The following is a 27,644-nucleotide window of genomic DNA, read 5'->3' as shown; positions in this document are numbered from 1 at the left end:
TGTTACAGACCGTAAGTGGTTACCGGATAGACTTTGTGGAGACTCCGGTTCAGGTAAAACGACCTCCTCCCTTAAGGTTTTCAAAAGAGGAAAAAAAATTGGGAGATCAGGAGGTTGTGGTATTAGAGAAAAAAGGTGCCATAGAGATAACTTCAGACTCAACAATTGGATTTGTAAGCAATATATTTATAGTAGAGAATAAAGACAAGGGCAAGAGGCCGGTTATAAACCCGAAAGACTTGAACGAGTGGGTGGAATACAACCATTTCAAGATGGAAGGTATTCATATGTTGAGGGGCCTTTTAAGAAAGGGAGACTGGTTGACCCGTCTGGACCTAAAGGACGCTTATTTGACCTTCTCAGTTTGCAAAGAGCAGAGGGATATTTCGAAGTTCCAATGGAAGGGAACCATGTGGAGATTCAAAAGCCTCCCCTTCGGTTTAACATCAGCGCCTTGGTGCTTTACAAAGGTAATGAGGCTGATAGCGGCATGGCTGCGGATGAGGGGGATCAGACATCTATTTAGACGATATATTGATTATGGCACAGAGCAAGGAGTTAGCCCACGAACATACCAGTTTGGCGGTTCGTGTGATAGAAGACTTGGGTTTGTAATAAACAGAATGAAGTCTTGATTGGAGCCGAGCCAGGAGACTGTTTTCTTGGGTTTTCAGATTTGGACCTTGGACTGCGTGTTGAGTTTACCAACCGAAAAAGGGAAGAAAATTTGCAAGGAAATAAAAATAATGTTAGCAACCGGGTGGGTTACTTTGAGGCAGATAGCAAGAATTCTGGGTCTTCTTTCAGCTACCATTCAAGCTCTCTTCCCGGATCTCTTGCACTATTGTGCGATCCAAAGGCTACAAACTCTGGGTTGGCACAAAGGGGTGAGATATTCTCAGAAGGTTCAGTTGGATTTGGAGACAAGAGAGGAGTGAAGGTGGTGGCTGGAGAATCTAGAGGTTTGGAATGGAAAGGCAATCTTCGATCTGAGACCGGATGTGATTATAGAATCAGATGCCAGTTTACATGGTTGGGGAGTGAGATGCGGCTCTCTGACAACTGGTGGGAAATGGACAGAGCAGGAGATTGAAATGCACATCAATGTTTGGGAGTTGATGGCATGTTTCTTCATAATAAAGAGTTTTGTCAAAGAGCTGACGAAATGTTGTGACCTCCTAAAGATGGACAACATTTCTGCAGTGAGATATGTAAACAAACTAGGGGGCCCTTGTTCAAAGGCTCTTGCAGATCTGGAAAAAGAGTTTTGGCATTATTGCATGAGCAGGAACATCATGATTCTTGCTCAATATCTTCTGGGAGGGGACAATTCAGTTACAGACTGGTGAGTGATTTTAGCGATTGGAGGTTGAACAGGGAAATGTTCATTGCCTTAGACGAAAGATGGGGTCCTCCAGCAATAGACTTGTTTGCAAACAGGGTGAATGCCCAGATCTGCAGGTTCTTCAGTTGGAAGCCTGATCCAGCAGCCGAGGCAGTAGATGCTTTTCTCCAGGTCTGGGGAAAGTTACGAAATTACATGTTTCCCCGCTTTGCGTTAATTCAAAGGGTGTTGTTGAAAGTAAAGAAAAAGAGAGGTGAGTTAGTGCCAGTTGCTCCTTTCTTGACAGAGGTTTTTATCAAGGGAAAGTTTTACAGTGCAGTTAACCTCGCTAGGTCTGCCATCTCAGCAGGTCATGATTTAATAGACAGTTTGCCTGTGGGTCAACATGATGTGGTTAAGAGACTGTTGAGAAGTGTTCGATTGAAGGTGGCAAAATATTAATCCCTTTGGGACGTTGATCTAGTCCTGAAGGAACTGTTGACTTGGAGCGAGAATGAGTTTTTAAATTTGAGGCAGCTTTCTCTGGACCTGGTTATGTTGTTGTGTTCGGTTTCTTTCCAAAGAGTGTCTGACTTGTGGTTCCGACAGATATTATCAATACTCGTGTTTCGTGCCAATTGCTCTCCTCCCGGTGAGAACCTCACTATCAGTTGTCTAATACATAACAAATGCCTATTCAATATCAACTAGAACACTTACGGAAAATGACTGCATCAGCTGTGGAAAGAGAAAAGCATCTCATAAAAAAAGTGTTTAAACGCGAAAGCAGGCCTCTCAGCCCTAATGTGCAAAGTCAACATTTAAATTGGCATCAGCAGTAAGGCTATAAAATAGGTTAATTTGAGTGTTTGCTTACAATGTCTAACTATGATTACCTACTGCAAATGTTTGCATTTACTGTGCATGTGTTGTTCAGCATTACATTTGCATTTTTCAGTTATATGTGTTTAATTTCCAAAATGAGGAAGTTCGCTCTATTAGGGGACAGGTTGTAATATCACTTTGTTAGGCAAACAAGGAAGCAAAAACAATATACTCTGCAGCCCTACTGCCTACTTATTTAAGGCCCTCCAGTCACACCTCCAATTAGAACGCAGATGTTGCTGGAGACGCGCGAGCGGGCGATCCAAGATGGCCGCCGCGTAAGAGTCTACGCGCGTTTTCGGCCCGTTTTTGACATTTTAAACGACGATTCCTGTCAGAAAAATGCCCTGGAGGAGGTCGCTGTGACTATAAAGCTCTCACCTGCACTGTGGAGCAATTTCAAGCATCTCTGCACGGCAGAAGTGGGTTTTTTCGCTGCCTGGTTCCTGCTCCCTGCTCAGCATTCAGGTACAGCCAGACTTTCAGTCAAGGGGGCGGAGCAAGCTTGTAGGAAAGGGCCTGGCTTGGGCCTAACCACTCCCCCAGCCCATTTTAGCTGCTGCACCAGTCATTCCTTGGTGTTTTACACAGCTTTCATTTCCTCCTTCATTATTTTGTGTCTGCAAATATATTTTTGACTCTTTTTACTTCAAAATGGAAAATAAGAGTTCTGTTAATAAAAGGAAGCAGCAAGTTTCTCCTCCTCCTGCTAAATCAAAAGTAGTGGAGTCTTCTGAACCTTCACTGTCTTTAATATTGGAGGAAATTCAGGCGCTTCGAGTCAATACAGATACCATTGCCTCTGAAGTAAAAAATGTGCGTAAAGATATGGCCAGCCTTTCAATGAAAATATCAGATAATTCCATCAAAATAAACGATAATAAGGTTAAACTTGACTCACTTACTCCACTGGTGGCAAAAATTTCTCCTATGTGCTCAACATTATTGGATTTGGAGAATCGTAACAGACAATATAATTTACGCATATTTAATCTTCCTGAAAATGTTGAGGGGGATAACTGCAGATTATATTTGGAGAATTTATTACCTGGTCTTCTACAAATTAAATTCTCAGAAAGGTTTGAAATTGATAAAGCCCACAGGACTCCCTCACACAGGATCCCTCAACACACAAAACCGCGACAAATGATTTTTAAAGTTCTTTGACACCACCATTTGGTTCTAATCAAAAAAGCAGCTAGAGAAATCCCTTCTTTGATGGTCAATGGGAATAAAATATTTATTCATCAAGACTATGCCAAAGAAACTGTTTCAATTCGCAAAGAATTCACTGCTCTTCGCCCGCAACTTTGCAGTTTAGGCTATAAATATGGTCTTTTTGATCCATCGACGATGCGCATTTGGAAGGATAATTTTTCGAAATCTTTTCAACGTCCAGAAGATTTGAAGCATTTTTTGGATCAACAGTCTCTGCACTCTATGGATACCAATGACTCTGCTACTTGATTTTTGCCGGTTGTGTTTTTCTTTCTGACACAGTTATGAAATTTCTCTTTATAGGGCTCCAGCGGTTTCGGTCATGCTTGTACAGCGTGTGTGCGTTTCACATTTCACATTTATGTCTCCTGTTTGTCTTTTTTCCATGTTTTTTTATTTTCTCCTTTCCTTCTTCTTTTTATGGAGCTACCTGTTTCTCATTTTCTTGATCCTCTTTTATCTTTCATTTCTTATACTCTTTTTTCCTTTCTTCTGTTATGGCTAATATCCATGATATTAAAGTAATTTCATTAAATGTTAAAGGTTTGTGCCATCCAGTTAAACGTACAAAAATTTTAGATTACCTTGGTAGTTGCAAAGCTGATGTTTGTTTTATACAAGAGACTCATATAGATGATAAAATTTTAGATTATATGCAGAAGAAATGGGTAGATACTATTGTCTCTTCTCCTGCCAATGGTAAAAAAAATGGTGTAGCTATTCTCTTTGCAAAAAAGCTACACTGTCAAAGTTTGAGTAAATCTTCTGATAAGGATGGTAGATATATACTCGTTAAAATTAAAGTTCATGACTCAGTTCTATTTTTATTAAATGTTTATGGTCCTACCGCAGATGATCATATTTTTTGGTCTAATCTTACAACAGAGGTTCTAAAGATTGGTAATGTTCCTTTAATTGTCGGAGGTGATTTTAATGTCATTTTTGACCCCTTATTAGATAGATCATCTCTTACCAAGTTTCGCCCTTCTAAGGTATATTTTGCTTTCAAATCATTTATTCAAACTACTAAATTGTTTGACATTTGGAGGTTACATTTTCCTACAGAAAAATGTTACACATTTTTTTCTAACCCTCATAATTCCCATTCTAGAATTGATTGCTTATTGGTTTCCAGGCACCTAATTGGTTCAATAACTGCTCCTAATATTGGTAACATTGATATCTCAGACCATGCGATGATTTCTTTGGTTTTGAACTTGGAGTCAACTTATACTAAACAATCTAGATGGCGAATGAACACTGGTATAATTCTGAATGAGTATAACAAGCCCAAACTTTTAACTGCTATTCAAGAATATTTCATACTTAATCCAGAAGGATCTACTTCTATGATAAATAGATGGGATGCATTCAAAGCTTATATTAGGGGCGTAACAATATCTATTATGGCTCATGAAAATAAAACCTTTCATGCTACTGTGAAAAACTTACAAAAGCAAATTGCGAAATTTGAACGACATTTTATTAGTTCCAACAATCCTCAATATAAATTTAAACTACAAAAATTACGTTTTGAATTTAATTCAATCCTTAGCAAAAGGGCAGGTATTCAAATTTCTAATGCTAAAGCTAGATTTAGTTTTAATGCCAATAGATCCGGTAAACTATTAGCTAATTATTTGCGCATAAAAAAAGATAAAACTCAAATCAACTCAATTCTTGGTCCTCATGGTAATATTGCTCTCTCTCACAATGAAATTGTTAATGAATTTATGAATTTCTACTGGGCATTATATAATAAACCAGATTTTCTGGAAGTTTCCTTATTGGACTCCTTTTTAAAATCATGTAAATTACCCAAGATTTCACAATCTAATCAAATTAGACTTGATGCTCCTATTACCAAAGATGAAATCCTATCAGCTATAAAATCTCTTAAAAAGAACAAATCTCCGGGTCCTGAAAGGATCCCTGCGGAATTCTACAAAGAATTTCAGTCACATCTTTTACCATTTTTGCACCAACTTTTTACGTTTTTTGGATCCACTGGAACTACTTCTGGTTCTTTTACAGAAGCTTTAATTATTGTACTCCCAAAACCAGATAAAGATCCCACCAGAGTGTCTAATTACCGTCCCATATCTTTAATTAACCAAGACTGTAAATTATATGCTAAAATACTTGCTACTAGATTGGGCCCCATATTAGATTCTATTATACACCCTGACCAATCTGGTTTTATGAAGAATAGATACTCTGCTAATAATACGAGAACTTTGCTACATATTATTGAACAAAGTCCCACTTTATCAATGCCATCTGGAATTTTAGCCTTAGATGCTGAAAAAGCATTCGATAAACTCCATTGGCAATTTTTATTCCATACGTTGTCCTCATTTAATTTTGGAGATTCCTTTATTCGTATGATTTCGGCTTTATATTTTGCCCCTTCTGCTCGTCTATTTATTAATGGCCAAATTTCAACTCAATTTTCGCTTTTTAGAGGTACAAGACAAGGTTGTCCTCTTTCTCCGCTCTTATTTTTAATTGGCATTGAACCTTTTCTTAACCTAATCAGAAATTGTGACCATATTAAAGGAATCACTATTAAGGATGTTACTGTTAAGACCCTTGCCTATGCGGATGATGTGCTTTTATTTGTTAGTGACCCTATATCTTCTTTTCCCTCATTAATGGATATTATAACAAAGTATTCTGCAGTTTCTGGATACACTTTAAATACTAACAAAACTGAATTATTTCCCTTAAATGTTTATTGCACTCCTGATATGCTTCCCATGCAGGAAATTATTTGGCAAAACAATAAGTTAAAATATCTTGGAATTTTATTTTCCTCTTCCATCAAATCGACAATTAATTTAAATTGTGATTTTATCCTAAACTATATTAAGGACAAAACGTCTAAATGGTCTGCATTACATCTTTCATGGTGGGGTAGGATGGATTCTCTTAAAATGACTATAGCTCCTAAAATATTCTATACCCTTGCCATGGTTCCTACTCAATTTCCATTAAAGTTTTATAACGATGTTGATAAACTTTTGTCAAAATTTTTATGGAACAACAAACCTCCTCGTATTTCTTATAAAAAATTAAAAGTTCCTAAACGTAATGCTGGATTTTGTGTCCCGGACTTTTTTCTTTATCATAAAGCTTTTATTTTAAACAAAGTTCATTATGGTTTAATTGCTCCTTTTTGAATAATTCTCCTACGTGGCTTCGCATTGAGAAATCATTTGTGAATCCATTTCCTTTACCTACTTTGGTGTCCATGCATAATAATGCTCCATTTATTCAAAAGTCAGTTATTATTAATTCCACTAAAATGTTATTTAATGATCTTGATTTAATTTTTCTTTTTCCCATGAATAACACTGTTTAATTATCATTATGGTATAGTAATGTTATTAAATTGAACAGGAAAGTTAATTTCTGGTTCTCATGGATTAAGGCTGGCATTTTTTACCTTAAAGATGTCTATTCCAATAATACATTTATTTCTTTTGAAACATTGCAAACACGTTTTGGTTTATTTAAATCTGATCTTGTTAAGTATCAATATTTGTGCAATTCAATTTTAGACTCCTTTCCTAATGCCATTCCTGCTAATGTTACAGCTGACTTAGCAATTTATATTCAAACAGTTTCAAAATCATCTCATGGGGTTTCTATTTTATATAAAAAATTATCTGATACTTTAGGTAGCAATATAGAGATGATTTCCACTTTTTGGAATAATGAACTTTCTCTTTCCTTGTCCGCTGACACATGGAAAGATATTTGGCTTAATAGTATATCTGGGTGGTTGCCTGTTTCGATCTACCAAACTAATTCTTATATTCTTTATAATCGTTTATGGACTCCATCACGTTTGTTCCAAGCTAAACTTCTCCCCTCTCCTGATTGTTGGCATTGTAAATCACACCCTGGCTCATTACAACACATGCTTTTTGATTGCCCATTGGTTTTTAAATTTTGGTCTGAAGTTTGGGATATCATTAAGAAGATTTTTAAATTTCAAATTGATCTTTCCTATCAGTTAATAATCTGTAAATCTGCTATTCTTCTACAAAATTTACATGATTTAGAGAGTAAGCTTTTTAATATTCTTATTTCGGCTGCTTTAAAATCCATTACTTTTTGTTGGAAAGATGTCTCTGAATTATCTGTTAATGCTTGGTAGTCATGGGTTATTCTGTCTAGAAGAGGTGCTCAATTATCTGTAAAGGGGATCACTCATAATATTTTCTCTTATCAATCTTTTTGGTTACCTGTTGATGCATATTTATCCATTTAATGTTGTATGAATAATTTTAATTCAAATTTGAACTTACTATGATTAGTCTTATTATGGCTTATAGTAGCTCTGTTTGCATTTTCTACGTTAATTGTTATATTTGTTCTTTCCCTCCCCCTCCTCCTACCCTCCCTTTTGGTATTTTTTGATTATGTATTTTCTCATTACCTAAGATAATGTATTTATTTATTTATTTTTTTCTCATTATGAGGTTGATTATGATGATATACAATGTTATTTAGGTATTATTGCTTAATCATAATATTTTATGTCCTGTCTATTTTTTTAGTTGTATTCGAACAAAAATTCAATAAAATATTTTGAACACAAAAAAAAAAAGAACGCAGATGTTGCTGCTCACCGATGTGTCCTGAACCAGGGAGTAGAGAGCAAAGACTCACCTCTCCGCTTACCTCTCAGAACAGCATGCCAGTTGGCCAGTGAACCGCAGCAGGCCCCCCTCTCTGGATCTGCTGGCGGCCAGCTAGAGCAGTTCATAGCTGGGCATGCCTTTCAGCCAGACAGCAAACTTCAGCGTGAGTGTGCAGGAGAAAATAAGCTAAGAGGTATCCTGCTCAGTCCTTGCTTCTGGGATCTCATGCAGCGAGCTGCCATCCAGCCTAGCTTTTGGCTGTTAAGTTTTTAAACATCAACATTTTGAAATAATCATGGAATTCTTGTTCTCTTCTGTCCTATATTATAAAGAGATCATCTATACATCGCAACAATATAATCGTCTTCAAATCAAATTGGTCATTTTTCTAACTCCAGGACACCTTATTTTCACATTAGCCCCTTGCCAGGTTAGCATAACTGAAAAGAAAAGAACTGCCCATTGCAGTTTCAGCTACTTGCTTATTCATCAGCTTCCCGAATAAAAAGTAATTGTTCTTTAAACAGGTTGATGAAATCTCAATTACCATTACCTGATATTGCAGCTTTTCTCTCAAGAAGTATTCACAACCATCCATTCTCAATTTGTGTGAGATTAGAGCATAACATGAGTTTACATCCATTATAATTAGCTTGTAATTTGAACTCCAAAGAATGCTCAGAAGTATTTTCAGAAAATCCATTGCATCTTTGATAAATCAGCATAATTGTTTGACTAATGATTATATAAATAAATCAATATATTGCGCTCTGTTTTCAAATAAGAACGCAATTACTGCTGCAATTGCTCTCACAGACGACATTTTCGTATAATTATTTATTTTTCTAAAAAAAACTATTATGTGGATATTACAGGAAGAACTTCTTTTGGATATGTTTACTCCTCATTATCTGTCAAGCTTCTCCCTTTCTATACAATCCTTCGATTTCTTATCATAATAATTTTTGGTCTCCAAAATACAGTTCCTATATACTTTTCGGTAGTCATACCATTCTTCTGTTGACAAGTAGTTTCAGATATGTACTCCTCTTTACCCCATACCACTCAATTTGCTCCTGTATCCATCTTTTTAGGTCGAGCCTAGAGCCAGCGTGCATGCGCTGCTCTGCGAGACTTGTTGTGGTTGAGTAGCAAATAGAAGTGTCTTGAGACCCTCACGGGTGAGTAGCGCGCTTTACAATATCCCTGATTGATTGATTGATTGATTGATTGATTGATTGATTGATTGATTGATAGAAGCCCAGCCCACGCTCTATCCATATTTGCCATTGGCTGTTGTCATTGTCTGTCCTAAATGCTGGCTTCTGATTCATAAATAATCTTGCTAGTCCCTCCTTATTTCCACCTCCTCTTCATTTGTCACCTCCCATGGCGACTGGCCCCTTTACTATGGGTGTTACACGATACGTTTTATTTGGACTGTAAGAACTATTTTCTTTATTCTGTTTCTCTTACTGCAGGCAGAATGTGCTTTGGTGCCTTCTTTACCTCCCCTTCCCTCTCGTTGTCGTGCCTTCTTCCTCACCCCCTCCCTCCCGTTGTCCATGCCTTCTCTCCCTGCCCTCTCCCGCCCGCCATCTGTTCGTGCTTTTTTCTCCTCCCCCTGGAAAGTCTCTCTGTTTAGGAGGCCCCAACTTTAGATTGATGGCAGGACCGGAGTGTACTCACTTGAACCAGGCTGCGCGGGGAAAGCGTGTGAACTGAGCGTCACCGAAGGCAATGCCTTTTAAATGGGAGGGGGAGCTAAGGCAGCTCCCTCTTCCTCTCTAAGCGCATGGAGGAACCTAGGTGACCGGTGAATGAAGTCTGTGAGTCATGACCCAAAAGAGCTTACAACTCCAAACAAACACTGGCCTCCGCCAATGAGAGGTCACAACTCCAACCCGAGCAGTTAGCCCAGTGGAGGAGACGGGGGAGGGCCTACTACACTGTGAGCGGGCATCAGGGGGCTAATACACTGCACTGGTGGCGGCCTTGAATGGGTCTGGAGTGTTGGGAGCCCCCTCCATATAACTTGGGGAGGGCGCTCAAGTTTCTTTAGCCGCTGGTCTTCCCTGGCAAACAACCTTTCAGAGGCAAACACACCAGTGAAGGGTTCGCACACTTGAATGGTTTGGTAATGAGATATCAGATTATTAAATTCGCTTTGTCACACGGCTGTAACCGTAACCATCTGCATTATTTCTCGCCACTATCCGATTTCTCATATTTTTATTTGTTGCAGCACAATCCATTTACTTTCCTTTTCCTACGTGCCAAGTGATAATATTGATTTGAATATAGCACCTCATACCTGATATTGTCCATTTCTAAGCTCTATGTAAAAGGTGTGAATAGTACCCAATTAAATGTTATGCCTGTTCTGCTCTTCCTCGTCACAGTTCTTCACCCCACTTGGGTCCTTGAAGTTCAGCTGCACGTAAGTTTGGGTTCTTGACTGAGGTCAAACGCTATTTGTATGCTTATTGTTTACTGTGCTCATTAAATTTACAGTGCAATGCATTTTCAATGAACTCACAATGAACTAAAGTAGTCATTCACACTGTCCAATTTCTGTTTTTTATTAATGAAGCATCAAATAGTGTCTCTAAGAGGCTGGGACAACGTGTGCACTCCTAGTGACACCTTGGGTGCAAGGAGAATCCCACATTGAAGCTGATAAGGTGCAGGAGATTATTCAACTCAATGTGACCAGTAAGCTGAGTGGCTCCAGGTTTTTCTAAAACTTTATCCAGACATGGCATGTTTGTAACTGGGCAAGAGCTGACCACTGTATTACGATTGCCCTTTTTCAGTAAAGAAGTAATGTGTCCAATTTCAAGAGCCTCAGGGAATACACCTTCCATTAGAGATACATTTATTAAGCTGCACCAGTGGTCAAGAGGAGGGGCATGACATGCCCATACGTTTAGGTCGAGAATAAAGCCAGCGCGCATGCACTGCTCTGCGAGACTTGTTGTGGTGGAGTAGCGAATAGAAGCCCCTCCCACTCTCTGCACATATTTGCCATTGGCTTGTGTCATTGTCAATCCTAAATGCTGGCTTCTGATTCGTAAATAGGCTTGTTAGTCCCTCCTTAGTACTGTCTCCTCTCTTCATTTGTCACTTTCCATGGCGACTGGCCCCTTTACTTCGATTGTTACACGGTACATGTTATTTAGACTATGAGCACCATTTTCTTTATTCAGTTTCTCTTACTGCAGGCATGACAGGCTTTGGTGCCTTCTTTACCCCCCTCCCTCCTGTTGCCATGCATTGTTCACCCCCCCCCCCGCCCTCCCTCCAGTTGTCCGTACCTTCTCCCTCGGCTGTCCATGTCTTCTCTCCCCTTACCCTCCCGTTGTCCGTTATGCCTACAATTTACAATGCAACAGATCTGGCATTTACGCGAGTTTGAGCTATTGACATTGAAATGACAATGCCTTTTATTTATGTTTTGCTTTTTAAAACATAAATAAACCGCATTGTCATTTACAATGCCAATAGCTTAAACTTGCGTAAATGTGAGACCTATTGAATTTCAACTGCTTGTTTAACTAGTATTATTGGTTGTTCAATTCTTTCAGGGAATCCTCCTCATCTTTAGTTATATTTTATTTGTTCTTACCTTTCTTTCTTTCCATCTTATTTCCTGCAACTTTCCAAATCTTAGTAATCCACATCATAAACAAAATCAATATTTTCGAGACAAGAGGGTAAGGCAAAATGTCCCCTTATCTTTTGGAAATTCGATTGCATTCTCTAACTCAATAGCATTTTCATCTATTTAATCAGTAAAATGAATCTCCAAATGCCAGAGTGTTTTGTACAGATTCTAAGTGATTTATCAATAGGTTGGTTACTGGTATTAACCCAATTGTATTCATTTTGTTCTTGCCACATATAGCATATCAATTGATTAATTTCAATTAATGTACAAACTTGAATAGGTCAGCCTTTGTATCCACTATTCAAAGTTGTTCCACAGGGCAAAACATGAGGTCTTTCTCTAGGACCCTAACTTCATACTCAGTTAGTTGTCTTGCAGATAAATTAGTTGCTCTCACTTTTTAGTGTTCTGTGTTTTGCCAATGGTTTGTATTGGATTTTGTTTCTCTTTATTACATTTCTCTTGTTTCCATCTCTGCGTTCTCTTCTTCCTTTGTTGAACTATACTCATGTGTTTGTCCAATGTGAGTGACTATACAGATAAATATTCTGATTTTGTCTAAAAAGTCATCTTTTTACTGTTAGTGAACTTGTTTCTTTCCCATCTGATGATTTCCTATTGGAACTACTTGGTTGACCTATAGTCTCTATTTGTATTGTTGTGCAATCCATCTTTGATTTATGCTATAAAGCTTCAAATCTTTTGCCACATGTACGTATAGTTCCTTATAAGTAATATCTTTGATCTCTTACACACTTATTTTTTTTTCTTAATTTGAAATCTTACTCATGCGTCATATCTCATATGTCCATATTTGTAAGCACAGTGCCAACTACTGTTCTACTGTCTTCTTTCACTAGTTTCTCGTGTTCTATGTGTGTAAATAGAACCTCCATTGATTTTTGATGAATTCATCATTAATTCATTACATTCTTTCAAGAGTGCTGGACTTACATTCTGATGAGTTAGAATTGTTAAAATTCACAGCTGTCTGGGAACGCACTCTATTTCTAAGTATTTTTTAGAGAATATAATGTACCAAGATTTATTTATTTCCTATCTTTCCAATTATAACTTTTGGAGAAGAATTTAAAGAATAATTGCAAAGGGGTAGGGGCGGAGCTTGGCCAAGCTGCATGATGACCATTCGATAGAGGGCTCTGCTGACTGGATTGCAACATTTGACAGAATCCTGTACCAGCATGAAATGCTAAGCTATGCAAAGCATGAGAATAGCTGTCAAGGATCGGAAGAGTTAAAATAATGCTGCTCCCGAGCTGGCTGGCGATTGCTGAGACTCTATTGGCAAGATTTGCTGTGAGGTGAACCAAAACCCTCCCCAAGTCGCTGAGGCCGGCGGCCTATATTCCACTAGATAGGAAGGCCGGGCTGCGGCGGTCCTCCTCTGGTAATCTGCCACAGAAGTACCTGGTGCCTGCTACACATGTGGCAGGCCAGTCTGACGCTGTTGGAACGTGAGGTGGTGCGGCCGGGTGGAACTTGAAGCACCCGCTCCCTTCCAGATGACAGAAGTGAGCAAGCTGGGCAAGGCCCGGGGGCGTGCGGGCTCTCCCATAATGGAGCCCTCGGTTATCTAGCCTGTGTGTAGGTAGATACTGTGCTGACTGGAGGGACCCGGGGCTTAAAGCGTGCCACACTACAGGGTGGAGATCAGAGCATTTGGCCCTGTAAAAGGGAAAACTGCCTGCTGCGCCTTAAGGCACGTGCTGGGGGGAGGAGACGGACCAGACTCGACGTGATCTCAGAAGCCGTGTTGGAGCCACAACATGGCAAATGGGGCTTGTGGCCCAAAGTGACCAGCTAAGTGGATAAAGGTGGTGGGTTTGTGAGATCTGAACATGCGCGTGCCCCCCGTTTGGGATAGGGGTGTGGCGGGGCCCAAAGAGGAGACGTCCTTCACCCAAAACTGTCACATACTTTGTGCAAAGCAGACACTGGTACCAGGTGTGGTGTCAGGTGTGCACATACTAGGGACACAGCAGTTCCACCAGAGACCATGGGCAAGCAAGATGAAAAGCAGCCCCAGCTCAACTTTGAAAACAAGTGCACCATTCACCAGGTGGACCATGAAACGTCAGCGGAGTTGCCTAAAAATGAACCTGCACAAGACACCAATGTCAAGGAACTATTATTGGATGTTAAGTCCAGGTTGAGAACCATAAATGCAAAATTATACAAGCTTGCCACAGGCCTGGACCACATGAAACAAAGGGTGGACAAGCACGATGACCGGCTTGATCTCGGCTGTTGAAGATGGCCAAGTAGAGTCCAAGGAGCATTTATTATCCATAAATAGGGTTTTGGATCTCATCAAGGCTAAAAATGAAGACTTAGAATAGAGAGCATGATAGAACAACCTCCGAGTAACAGGAATTCAGGAGTCTACCGTCATCATCACAATGGAGGGTTTTGTGGTGGTGCTCCTTCGAAAATTCTTCAGAGAGGCACTGCCGCCCTTCTTCATAGTAGAGCGATTGCACCACTCTCTGGGCCCACAACCACCTCCTGGGGTGCCCGAGCATTCTATTGAGGCTAGATTACTAAACCACAGGGGCAGAGATATGATTTTGTGAATGGCTCAGGAGAAGCAATCATTAAAACACCAAGGCAATTCCATCTCTTTCTATCCAGAATTTACCTTTGCAGTCGCCAGAAGGGAGTTCCTTCCAGCCAACAGAATACTACAGCAGGCTAAAATCCTGTATGCATTCCTATACCCTGCCATGCTTTGCATCATGAGAGGCAGCACGCCCTCTTTCTTCATGAATGCCAAGGAGGCCCACAAGTTTTCCAAGAACCTCACAAAAACCCAGGCCTCCCCGTCTGGCTTGACATGAAGTGCCCCCTCGATGTAAATGACTGAACGGAAGAGGGGGTATAAGACAGAGGAGGACTTGCTGCATTTGGTGCTGCTCATGATCAGCCTCAGATAAGTGACTGGAGATTACACAGTTGACTATTAAGCATCTCAGGGTAGTAGCTTGTCAGGTATTTCTAGAAAGTGCCTGGTACTGTCGCAATGGGCCTGAGCCCATCTGGTAACCCACCACCAGCGGTGGGGGAGAATGCCCGGTCCTGCTCTAGCCCCAGGGACGTTTCTCATTATACTGCATTGAGTGGGAAAGGGGTTCTGGTGTAAAGGGAGGGATGCACAGCTCAACCAAGTTCAGAGTTGGTGTGGGAGGGGGGATATGATTCTATATTAAAAACACAAGCGTTCCTGCAGTACGAACAAGAATACCATCTTCCGAATGAAATCTTGCCTCTAGAGAAATATGAATACATAATTTACTCTGATGGATCTGCTCAGCCTGCCTTAGGAAGTAAACGGCAATATAGCGCAGCATGTGCTTTAGTGAAGCTTTGTATGCGGGATGGTAAGTTTCATCCCAGCAATGAATATATGATTTTGCAATGCATGCTTTTACAATGCATGCCCTTACAACGCAGTCGTTACAACCACTGCGTTGTTACCACATGTACCATTACAGCTCATGTCATTACAATGACTTGCTGTAGGGGGTCGCTGGAGTTTGGAATAGTATAATTTACTATTCTAACTCCAGTTTGTGCAACAGTAGGGAAGGTGTTGGATTAACAATCCAACACCTGAAGCCCCCTACAGCAAGTCGTTGTAATGACTTATGTTGTAATGGTATGTGTGGTAACAACGCAGTCATTGTCCTGACCGCGTTGTAATAACACTGCGTGGTACCAACAGCGTTGTAAACGCTGATACGACTACGCAATCTCTAGGAAATTGTACAGCACTGTTGGCAGAGCTCAAAGCCCTGATACTGGCACTAGCTTATACGGATCGGGAAATTCCCCACACTGATTGTGTGCGATTCGTTGTACTGCGTGCAGTCCTCTAATGAATATCTTCAATAGTGGGGCCAGAATGGGTTTAGAGACTCCAAGGGTTGCACAAATAAACATAAATTATTATGGGAACAAGTCGCAAAGCTGAAAGCATGCCTGCAACGGGCTCAAGTTATTCACACCTTGAGTCACCAGCATGTTGGCATACACGTTGAAGGGAATTCACTGGCTGATAAAGCGACAGTGCGAACTGCTGCCATTGCTGAAATCACTCGTTCTAGTACGAAGATAGATGGAGACATACTGATAGCAGTCAATGCCTCAAAGAACGGCTTTGCCGTTCCGAAGGGCTTTCCATCCAATAATTCCTATCAATTAGATGCGCAAACATGGATGGCAGATTAGGTTTAATACTAGCTGCACACGAGGGTCTGGGCTCTGCACACGCAGAAGTCACCGCTACAGTTTCGTAACTAAAGCAGTTATTCTGGTGGCCAAGTTTGTCTAAACAAACAATGGCTTATGTCTTAAAGTGTGACATCTGTCAACAGATGAAGGGTTCCACCGTAGCACGGCCACCACAAACACTATTACTCATTTCAGACAGACCTCTAGCATGTGTCCATTTGGATCACTGCAACCCCTTCTATTCAGACGGGGCTTACAAGTACATCTTGGTGGCAGTAGATTAATGCTCCAGATTTCAATGGGTTTGGCCCCAGCTCTCAGCTAACGCTCAAACTGTTACAAAGAATTTGCAAGACTTCCTCGGGACATACTCACTTGGCATGTTACATTCTGACCGTGGCCCTGCGTTTATCTCTCTGGCTTACAAGGAAGCCATGGAAAGTATGGAAGTGGGCTTGTGGTACTCTTCCCCCTACCATCCCGAGGTTAATTCGGTGGTGGAGAAGAAAAACCGGGACCTAAAGCAATCCTTAACAGGAAGGATATTAGGTGCGGGCGGTAGTTGGGTCAATCACCTATATGGGGTCCAGATGGCACTAAACAATATGCCAAGAAAATCCTTGGGAGGACCTACCTTCTATGAGATCCTGTTTGGGACAAGAATGTGGGTACCTGACCCTGATTGTACCAGCTCAGTAGCGGATGTAAAACCTTTTGAATTGAATTATCATTTGGCTGTTTTACAGGAACTCAATGAATTCTGGGCATTACAAAGCAACGTCCATGTAAAACGCACCACCACTGGGGAAGTGAAACCGTTTCTGGCAAGACCTGTTTGGGTCCCAAAGGTTCGGGACCTGGTCAGAGAAAATATCGTGGACAAGAAGGAGTTTGGGCCATCTTACAGAACACCTGTACTTGTCCTGGCGGTTCAAGGAACAAGTACGGTACTTCTTCCACCTCTTGCCGACCCAAAGAGAAAAAAAGATTTGTCTCCATTGATCTGATCAAATCACACTATGTGGCCGATTCTCAACAGCAGGCCGCATATCTCCTTTTGCTACTAGACAGGTAGTTCAGATGGAAAGACTAATAACGTTTCAAGACTCCTCTGCGCAAAATGCAGGGATTCCCAATAATGGAGTACGAATCACACCTGTTGAAATTGAACAACATCAAAATGAAACTGAAACGCAAATGGCAATTCAGCCCAATAATGAAGTTTACATCAACGTGCCTTCACAAGAAGCAACTGCCAGTTCTCCAAACTGCGTCTGGCTATTTCATCAACTTTGATGACTTTTCTTCAGACCCGAATTAACCTGAGCAAACGCCACCCATTTCCAAGAAAGGAAAAAGTTGACAATTATATCCCTGGCTGAAAAAGACTTACTTTGTGTCCCCTTGGCTGCATCTTTGGTTTGCATTATGGATCCTGTTCCTGTTAATTTGGATATTACTCCATTTATATTGGAGTTTCAGCCATCTTTCCTGTGTTAGCTACCTGGAAGTTTTTTAACATTTGTGATTCACCTGGCTCAACGAATGTACTGTTTGACCAGATATAAGGGTCAATTATAACTAATTACTCATCGTCCTGAAGATGGTCTAACGGACATTTATGCCATCAAGACCAAAACGTTGACCAGTCTATCTATTTCCACAGTGATTCATCTTACTTTGGAATTGTTTTCCGTTGTTTCAGATTCCTTTTCCATCACAAAAATATTTTGGAATACATGCTCCCACATTTGTCCCTGAGGTTCTAACTTTTGTACATCATTGATTGACCTCGGTCATTGTATGTTGTTGTATTGCTTTGTACCCTTTTTGTTTGCTCATATTAAATAGGTTAATATGTTGAAAAATATACACCTGTATTTAAAACTGTATATTAGAGATTCATCACAATATAAATGAGACAATTTGAGTGTTGATTGTTCATTAGTCAGCCACCTTCAGGGGCTTGACAACAGATTTATCTAGGTAATTGGAATTCATCTGTTTTTTTTAACTAAATCCCTTGAAGGCAGTTTTATCTATCAACCATTATGCCTTTAAGCTGGAAGCTGCAATCATTGTGTTCAGGCCACGTGCCATGGCGATACATTGACAGCACAAGTTTGTTCTCGGTTTACTATCTAACCAACAGACACCATTGACTATGGCACACAGAGATGTAAAGTACACCATGCTGCTCATTGAAAAATTAGAGAAGTTATCTTTCACAGCAGCTTTGTCACCATCGACTGAATGGTTAATTCATGGCTATATCACACTGCCAATCACGACATTTCAGTTCCAATACTGCCTTAGATACATCCAAGCAGGCAGGTATGAGGCGTTAGCTGAAGGGTACATACAGGAAACCTGGGAGTTACCGTATAGATATAGGTGCAGAAATAAGGACACTGAAGTTTTCTTAAGTGGGACTGACTGCTGGAGCCTGGAACGCGTTAAGTGGGTCTTTAGTGTGCAAAGAAGTGTCGCTTCATGGAACGTGTAATGCGTCAAAAGTGAACTTATCTTGCTACTTGAAAGGCTCCCCAGCTGCTGTGATTCATGCAGTTTTTTAATTACCTTTGAATGGAAGTTATTTAGTGCTGAATGATCAAGGCTGTTATGAAATGGTGCCAGGCTTCGCATATCTAGTCACAGTAAACTTCAGGGTTGTTTGCTGTAAGCAAGTATTGTTTACCCTGGCTCGCACAGTTTGGTAGGCACCACTGTGGCCTTCATTGAATGTTTCCAGTATAAGGTTTGATTCCCTGAGCAGACTGAAAGCCATGTTGTTTCAACAAAATGTGATCTTAACTTCAGCCCGAGAGACTTTTGATCTCCAGGTTGCAAGGTCTTCAGCAGAGATACAGGCCCTGGTCTGTACGAACTTTCAGATCCATTTCGCCGAAATGGTTCATCGTATCTTTAAGATGTCTGATAGGAGTGAGATTGTACACTTATTTAGGCGACTTTGATCAGGTCTCTTAACCACCTTTCAGACCATCTTCGGAGTAATTCCAGCCTTCATACATTCAGTACTTGGAAGCGTTTCTGGAGGGCTTCCTTTGGTCCTGCTTTCGGTAGCGGGCATTCTGATTTTATTACTCTTGCTTCGCAATGGACGGGGAAATCCCACAAGAAATGGAGAGAACACTGCTGGAACGACGTTGTCGTGAGCGTATGGTGGTCTACCTGACTACACCTTCGGCTTCGAGGGCTAAGTGAGCATTGGTTCTAGTTTTTCAGACCGGTCTGGCTAGACTGTATCCTGCCTGTGTTCCGTTGCCTGTTCTGCGGATTTGACTGCGTGGTGGACCTATGTCTGACACTTCCATCAGTTACACCACCGGACATAGAAGTGCTACTTGCGCCTTTGCAGGCCTCCGTGCGCAGTTGTCCTGGCATATTCCCATGTTGATGACGGCATTTCTAGAGCCTCCAAGGGATGCTTCCGCTCCTGTTGGAAGGGAAATCGGCTCTGCTCCAGAGATACAGGCATCGTTATCAGGAGTGCAGCCATCTAATTCTTCCCCGGCGGCTGCTGTGGGAACCAGAAATGAACATCTTTGCTCACTCGACATGATACTAGAAGTTCTGGAGGGACTGCCACCTGCAGATACAATGTTCAGTGATGTAGAGTCTTCAGCACAGGATTCCTAAAACAATATGGCCTCTCCTGTGCTAGGAACCGTTTGGCAAATTGTTAAAACATTTACCAAATTGAAGGTTGAGTGTGACTTTGTTTTACTTTTCTTCTCGCCTCCAACTGAGCTTCAAGGCTTTGAAAGTGCTCAGTGCAATAATCACAATATATACACGTTTAGAGGACCTTTTGAACGTTTTTTTAGGGAAAAATTACTTTTCTTTTATGGACATTTTTTAGGGCTTTTAAAAGTGCTTTTTAGTATTTTCTTATTGTAAAATAATTGTTATGCCTTATTTAATAACGTTAAGCTTTATCATTACCTAGATGAACTTGTTGCCCTTTTGATGAGGAGAGGGTGTCATGTCCTTTAGGCTAGTCCTGTCATGTATACCCCTATTACATACATTTGTCCCAGCCACAAGACAATAACGATTCTAAAGAGGTGACCTTTAACCTAGTAGCTTGCTCCTGTCTCTTCAACACCAGGCTCTCAGTACTCTATCATAATCCCTGTACCTGACGTACATAACCATGTCTTCAGGCCCGACAGAATTATCCTGTATAGGGGTCAACACTTTTTTCATCCTTGGCCAACAGCCAGCTGTGCATGATCGCACTTTTCTAGAAAAGCATTGGTGATTGTTTTCAAAGCATCCATGATTGTTTTAAAAAAATATTGATTCTAGAAAAAACCCTAGAGTGACCACTTTAGTATGAAAGACCCTCACTCTGCCTACAAATTAGAGGAGAATTTCTTCCAAGCTGACAAAGGGTCCTGCATGCTGAATCTTCGACACTCAGCAGTCTGATATCCCTTGCGGGCTCTCATCCTCGAAGCAGAGATGGGGTCCTTTATTCTCAACCATCAGGTCAGGGGGCTGGTTCTTCCCTAGGGGTTTCTGGGCTACAGATACATATAGCTACACGCATATACATGCTACACATACAGATCTAGGCTAGGTACGTTTAGGCAAATTACTTAGGGAGCACATTTTAAGAATATACAAGTCCTAATGTTTTTATCTGAATTGCTTCTGTTAATATTATTAGCACTAGGGTAGAAATGTATCTGCTATTTACTATACTGGTACTAGCAATCTCTTTTGTATGCTTCTGTCTCCTGATGGTCACAGAACATATGTTTTACACCAGATTGTCGCTGGACCAATAAATACTTATTGAAACGTCCTAATCGGCAACCTGTGTATTTTCTGAGAGTAAGCAAGCACGAGTGTCTGAGGAAAACATGCTGTATGTTTTCCATGATCCCTGAGGAATCAGGGTTGTCATGTTCAGTGGTTGTCAGAAACTCCCTATGACACTGTAGAATACAGGGTGGTGGTAGTGGCACTGTCGAGCTAGCTGGTCTAATGACTGGCATATCCAGTGGGGGTGTCCAGACGCGGTTGGGACACCAAGCCCTCAGTTTAGGTCATCCAAAACGTGCAGGTCATGGGGGATTTCTAGGAACTACACGACAATTGGATGTTTGTCATTGTGGTGTCATTTTGCTCAGGCTAATATTCTTTAGTCTTTCAAACCTGTGTGGAGTCTTTTTGTGGTGTACTCATTGTGTTACTGTGTGTGTTTGCTGGCCAAATACTTTACACATAGCCTTGGCAGATAAACCTGACTGCTCTGTACTAAGCTACCAGAACGGTGACCACAGATTATCTGATTGTGTATCTAGCTTACCCTGACTAGAGTGGTGGTTCCTGCCTGGCCTATGTGCATACCTCAACTTACCAGGAAACTCATTTGTAGCACACGCCAAATGAATATTGCCTTGTGATAACATCTCACCTGTATCATACAACAAAAATGAGTAAATCCTAGAATGAGGAATTACTGAGCGGACCCAGTTTCCCACTCGAAACCCCACACAATTTTCAGTGTTTTCTTTCTTCTTTATTAAAGGTAAACATCATTAAAATGGTGGGAAATAGTAATGGAGTTTATTCCAACAATTAACTCATCGGCAGTCTCATCAGCACTTGAATAATATTTAAAAGTATTGCAAAACTGCAGCTGTAAATAATTATAATGAATTTTGTTTTATTTTCTATTTATGTTTGTATGTGTATGTTTATGGTATTTCTGTAGTGCAAGCAAAGCCAGAAAGCAGCAAACCACTGTACATTGTCAACGACAAGCATAAAATTAACAAGTATGAGGAGATGGAAATCGGTGGACGATGGTTAATGCATTGTGATGTAGTGGTCTTTGAATTTGAAGAGGCAAGGTTTCAATTATTTTCTAAATTGGTGAGGTCCTGGTGATAACAGGGATGTTGTCCCAGGTTCTGGATGCCTAAACAGAAAAAAGGTCTACTGTCTTGTTTTTCTGGTTTACACTTCTTAGTATGTAGTCTGAAGTTGTCCTCTCTGTGGTTGTTCTGACATCCACCAGTGATGATAAACTTGCCTGCAAAATAAGCAGGGGTGCTAGTCATATTAGCTTTGTCAATGACGCTCCTAGTTTTGAAGATGATACACATCATCAAATGAAGCCAATGGAGTTCTATCAGGATGGGAGTCATGTGATCATATTCCTTCAGGCCCAAAATGAGATGTGCTGAAGAATGTAGAATGCCCAAGGGGTGCCAGTGTGGCATGTGCGATGCCATGAATGAGGTCATTATTAGCATCCAGAATCAACAGTACGGGGCTTGTACAGCACTTCTGAATTTGCTTTCTAGATACCATGCCGTCTTTGGTTTTTGGACAATGTGCTCCTTGAAGGTGAGGTTGGTGTCCAGAGTGAATCCAAGTGACTTGACATTCAGTGAAAGTTGGGTTTCGAAACTGTCAACGTTCATGTCATTGAGCCCGGTTTCTACTCTATCTTGTTTATTGTTCTTGGAGAAAACCCAGGAATTCTGTCTTGGTTGTGTTTGGCTTCAGGTAGGCACTGGATATCTAAAACTGGATGATAAACAAGCTGTGTCTGAGTCATTGGATGTCTAAAGCACTGGTGATTTTCAAATAGAGTAAGGTATCATCACATATTGGTGAATCTCGATGATTTTATCTAAGAGTAGAGCACAAAGCTATTCCTAATGTATAGTCAAGATGACAAGAAACAGTGTGGAACCCTGGGTGACTCCACAAGTGATAGGAGTATCTTGTGGCCTGGATGTACCCTTGTGATCCAACTGGTGTCAGTGGAAAGGTAGGAGGGGAACCATTGCTGATGAATCCCATTTGAGATTCCAGACCACAGGGTGTGTATGAGGGTGGGTACTTGACTACCTTGAGGGCAGCTGAGAGATACAGCAAGATGAGGAGGCGGGGGTTCTCCTCACTTATGGTAAAGAAGGCATCATCTATGATTAGTAAGGTGCGGTTTCCATGCTGCAGTGTGACCTGAATGCAGACTGGTAGTCATGCACGAGGTTGTTAGCATTGATGTTGTCTTGGAGTTTAACTTAGATTGCTCTTTCAATGATCTTGTCGATGACCGAAAGGTGAGTTATGGACCAATAGTTGGCAAGGTCACCAGGCTCTAGTGTAGGTTTCTTTAGGAGTGGGAGGATCTGCTCTTTATTGAGATCTTCTAGAAAGATACCTTGAGTATTTACAAGTTATGGAACAATGACAAAAGTATCGCCAGGGAATACCTGGTCTTAAGCAGGCAATACTTGGAGAAATGTTTCATTTCTCCTTGTATTTTCCTCTTTTCATATGTGCTGCATTCTGCGGCATACATAGGCAGGGAACATCACCTGAAAAGGTTGTTTATGTGCAGGAAGGTGTCCACCCCTGCAGTGCAGGTACCCTTGTAACTTGGTGTCTTAGGCAGCCTCTTTAGTGCCAGTACTAGGGGAAAGGCAAGGGTGCTCCACATTCTTGCAAATACGGTACATTTCAAACATATGCCCTTTAGTGTCCATTTTGGGAGTAAAGAAAATAACGTTCCAAGATGGCTAAACATTATTTTCTATAATTCCAATATGCTCACCACATTGCATTTCAATGCATAGTGATGGCCATCTTAAAACGATAGAAAATACCATCACAAGATGGTGGGCTCAGTGCTAATTTTGTCAATGCCTGCACAAGTGAACAAGCAATGGAAAAGAAAAGAGTTCCAAACAACAAGCATTGTAAATTCATGGCTGATTTACTTTGCTGGTGCTTGTTTATATCCTGTATCCCACTATATGAAGACTACTTTGTGCGTCAGATGTCAAAACATGTATGAGACACCATGGGTTATTCAAAAACCTGATAAATAATCCATAGAACCCAGTGTTCGTCCATATATGTTCGGTGTTGTGTTGAAATGAGCTCCTACAGCTACCTTAAGCTGCCTGTAACTAGATCACAAAAAGGCATAACTTATGCATTGACATGTAACTGATGCCCATATTTGCTAACTTATCAAGCAGCCCAGTGCAGCAACTGCAAATGCTGGGCTGTGTGAGATGGAGAGAGCAGGAGATCACTATATTTACAGAAAAATTGCACTCTTCTCCCCTCACCCTAGCACCAGTGCAGAAATGTGCTGCCGTATGCCACACACACACACCTTTGCACCATAGTGCAAGTGTGTCTGCGTAAGTCTAGCAAAGCTTTTGTACTGGAAGGTTACCCTTCTAGCACAAAATACTGTGCTTACACTAACTTTTTATTTTTGCTTTTATTTCTTCTACTTTTTTTTTTAATTAAAACATGTTTATTGAATTTAAGAACAAAATAACATTACAGTTAAATAACATACTCCCCACCCCCTAAACAAAAAAGAGAGATTTGAGTCACACTGTGTACAAATAGATATAAATCTATATATGGCATTCGATCACAGCAGCTCAATATCACAGACACATCTAAAAAGTATTAATAACCTGTCCCCGCCACATCCTGTCCTGGTTCAGGATCTCCCATTTCCTGTTGCAGCCGAACTTCTATTAAGTCTCATTCTATCCATCCTCCTTGTATCACTCCATTATAAATTGACCTGTGACTTACCCCACATTCAGCCCGTACCCATCTGCAAATTCTCAGAACCATTGCTTTGATGTGGGCAGTCACTTAAACTAACTAACTTTAAAACTTTTCCCACCTTGTATGTGTGCTGTGCAGTGCAGCACACATGCAAAGTCGGAAAAGAAAGGAGAAATAGAAGAATTTCTCCTTGATAGCACCTGGTTGAAGTGGGCCCCTCTTTTTTGTTTAACTCTTTGTATTAAGTGTACAACTTGCAACAAAGGTACATACAGAAATAAAGTACAGGTATACATAGTTTACATTGTCGCTGTTTTGTTGAATCCACAAGTAACAGCTGAAAGTTTAATGCTATTAATTTGTAAAGTCATGCGGTACGTTGGCAAAATAAATCAATCACTATCTTCTAATGAGGGGTCTTCAGGTGGTAACGTACAAATATTTTCTCTACATTTATTCCAGCCTCCCCACACCCGTTTCCATTTTTGGGGATTGCCTCTATGTATATATACGGCCATTTCAGCCACCATAGCCCAGTCAATGTCATTGGACCATTCCCCATATGTTGGCGCCTTTTGCACCCCCCAATGGTTGGCAATGTTACGTTTGGCTATTGACATACCAAGTGTCGCCCAGTCTTGAGCTCTGCGATTGAGGTTTGTTGCCTCCCATATGTTCAGGAGACATCGCTTGGGGTCTGTTGGCAAGGGTCCCCCACTAACGTGTGCCACCGGGCTCATGATTGTCTCTGAGTAAGTTAGAATTATTGGGCATTCCATATTGTGTGATAGAATGTACCCACTGCACTACAGTTCCGAAGGCAGAGGTGAGTATCAGTCCCCCCTATTCTGGACAAGATGACCCTGGATAGGTATGTTCTGTGGAGTACTTTAAGTTGTATTAAGCGTAGTTTCGAGGAGATTGCTACCACCCGTGGAGATTTTAGTGCTTCCTGCCAATCGGTCTCAGTTCTCCAATATTAGACTGCCATTTTTCCCGTAGACTATGTGTTGGGTCTGGTAGATTATTTATAATTTTCCGGTAGGTTAGGGATATTGCTTTTTTGTCTATATGTTCAGTTAAAAGTCTATCCTCCAGTGGGGAGGCCTCCGGGAGGACAGTGTCGGGCGGAATGATGGACTTAAGTGCATACCTAATTCCGTGGGTGCTTTCTCATACTGGTCCTGGAGATGGGCGGATGGGATAAATGAAGCAAACCCCTTTCTACTTTTTTTAGTAAATAGGGTTTGCATCAGAAACTTGGGTGGTTGCCTCGCCCAGGCACCACCCATGGAATGCCCCCTTGGTGTTAAGTAATGCAAAGCAGTGCTTTCAAGTGATTTTCCAGCTCAAAACAAGTTTTGTGCTGGAATTTAAATTAGTAAAAACAATTTTGCATTGATTTGAATCACTTTTATGACGCACACATGGCACTATATCTGGGTAAATATACCCCCAAATGTCATGTTTGGGGTGAACATTATGTTATATTTCATGCAGTTTCTCTTGATGTTTGAATGTGACACGTTTTGGACGCACTGCAATTTTTCCTTCTCTTGACCAATCAGCTCTGTGATTTAGTCCATTTTTTTATGACAACTGACATTCCTGTTATAATAGCTGGTCCGTCTAGGACCTCTGAGAAAAATGCAGACTTTTGCTGAACATTGTTTCGAGCTTTAAAAGAGCTTTACATTAAATTGCATATTTAGCAAGCTTCCGCGGAATACCAGTGTCAGCCTCTGGCACTGCTTGGCTCTGCCTTCGTCATTCTGATACAGTACCAATTCTATGGTAATCCCTCTTGAATTTTAATGGGGGGTGGGGGCGGTGAAGACTTCATCAAAGAGCTTGCAGTGTTTGTACTTTATTACTGTGGCCATCTGCAAGCAGTTTCACTTCCTTATCTCTATAATGCAGCCCTTAGCTTTGCCTTTGTAAAATGTGCACAAGGGCTCAATTGTAGAGAGTGAGAGCAAAGTGAGAGAAGGAGAAATATTATGAGACAGACAGAAAGAGATTTTTCATATTGTAATGTGTTAACTGCGTAAAGTAGATCTTTTGACGTTGTGACTTGCTAAATTTGTAGATGGTATTTATGATGTTAATTCACATACAGTATGTTTTCCTGTGTTCCTATTCTAAACAATTTGGGGCATATTCATGTAAATAGTGGTGCAGCGCAGCAAGTCACCTTGCTGCGCGGAGTCACTGAGAAAGGGTAGGAATGTGCTCTATTTAAGCAATACGACACATTCTTGTCCTCCCCCCTGCAGCCGAGCTCCAATGCAGGCACCCTTGCACCGTGGTGCAGGAGTGTCTGTGGTATAAGCAGGATTGTTTTTCTGTAGGAAGGGGCACCTTACTGCACAAAAACAATCCACAGAGTAATTTTGCCTCTTTCAATGTGTGCTGCAGAATGGAAAGAAAAGAAAAAAATGAGGAGAAATAAACATCTTTCTCCTTGTTACGCCTCACCTGGGGAGGCGTAACGTTTTGGCAATGGGATTTGCGTTTGTACAGCTACTGCTCTGCATTGCCTTACTCCATAGTCGGTTGCTGTCTATATCACAATCTGTAGCAGCCCTGCGAGTGCTAAGATCTGGCACTACAGAATGGCCGGTGTTTTCTATATCAAGATCTCTGCTGTATGCCTGACACATTAGGATTATGTTTTTAGCCACTCAATAGAAGTTCTCCTGTATTAACAGTTAGCTGTTTGGCCCAAATGTTAGTATTCCTTATAGTTGTCTTAGTATGATACATTTCATACAGATTGTTAAATTAATGACATGGTTACTATGTTGTATTTAAAAATTTACTTTTTAACATGTACTATACTGTAAGTATTTGCAAATGGTTGATTTAGGATTAACATTTTAGTAATTTAATAGAACTCTACAGCGATTAAGCTTTTTGAAACTAATGTGACCGTTTTTATAGATGATTTATGATGAAATATAACATGTTTTTATTCCTTTTCATTTTTTATGTCTACTTTACATTATTGTCCAATGTTTCTAAGAAGGTATTACGATTGTGTTTTAATGTG

Source organism: Triturus cristatus, chromosome 3_1 (genome assembly GCF_964204655.1).
Source record: "Triturus cristatus chromosome 3_1, aTriCri1.1, whole genome shotgun sequence".
Lineage (NCBI taxonomy): Eukaryota > Metazoa > Chordata > Amphibia > Caudata > Salamandridae > Triturus > Triturus cristatus.
The sequence above is the reverse complement of the archived record's forward strand: the minus strand, read 5'-3'. Positions refer to the sequence as shown.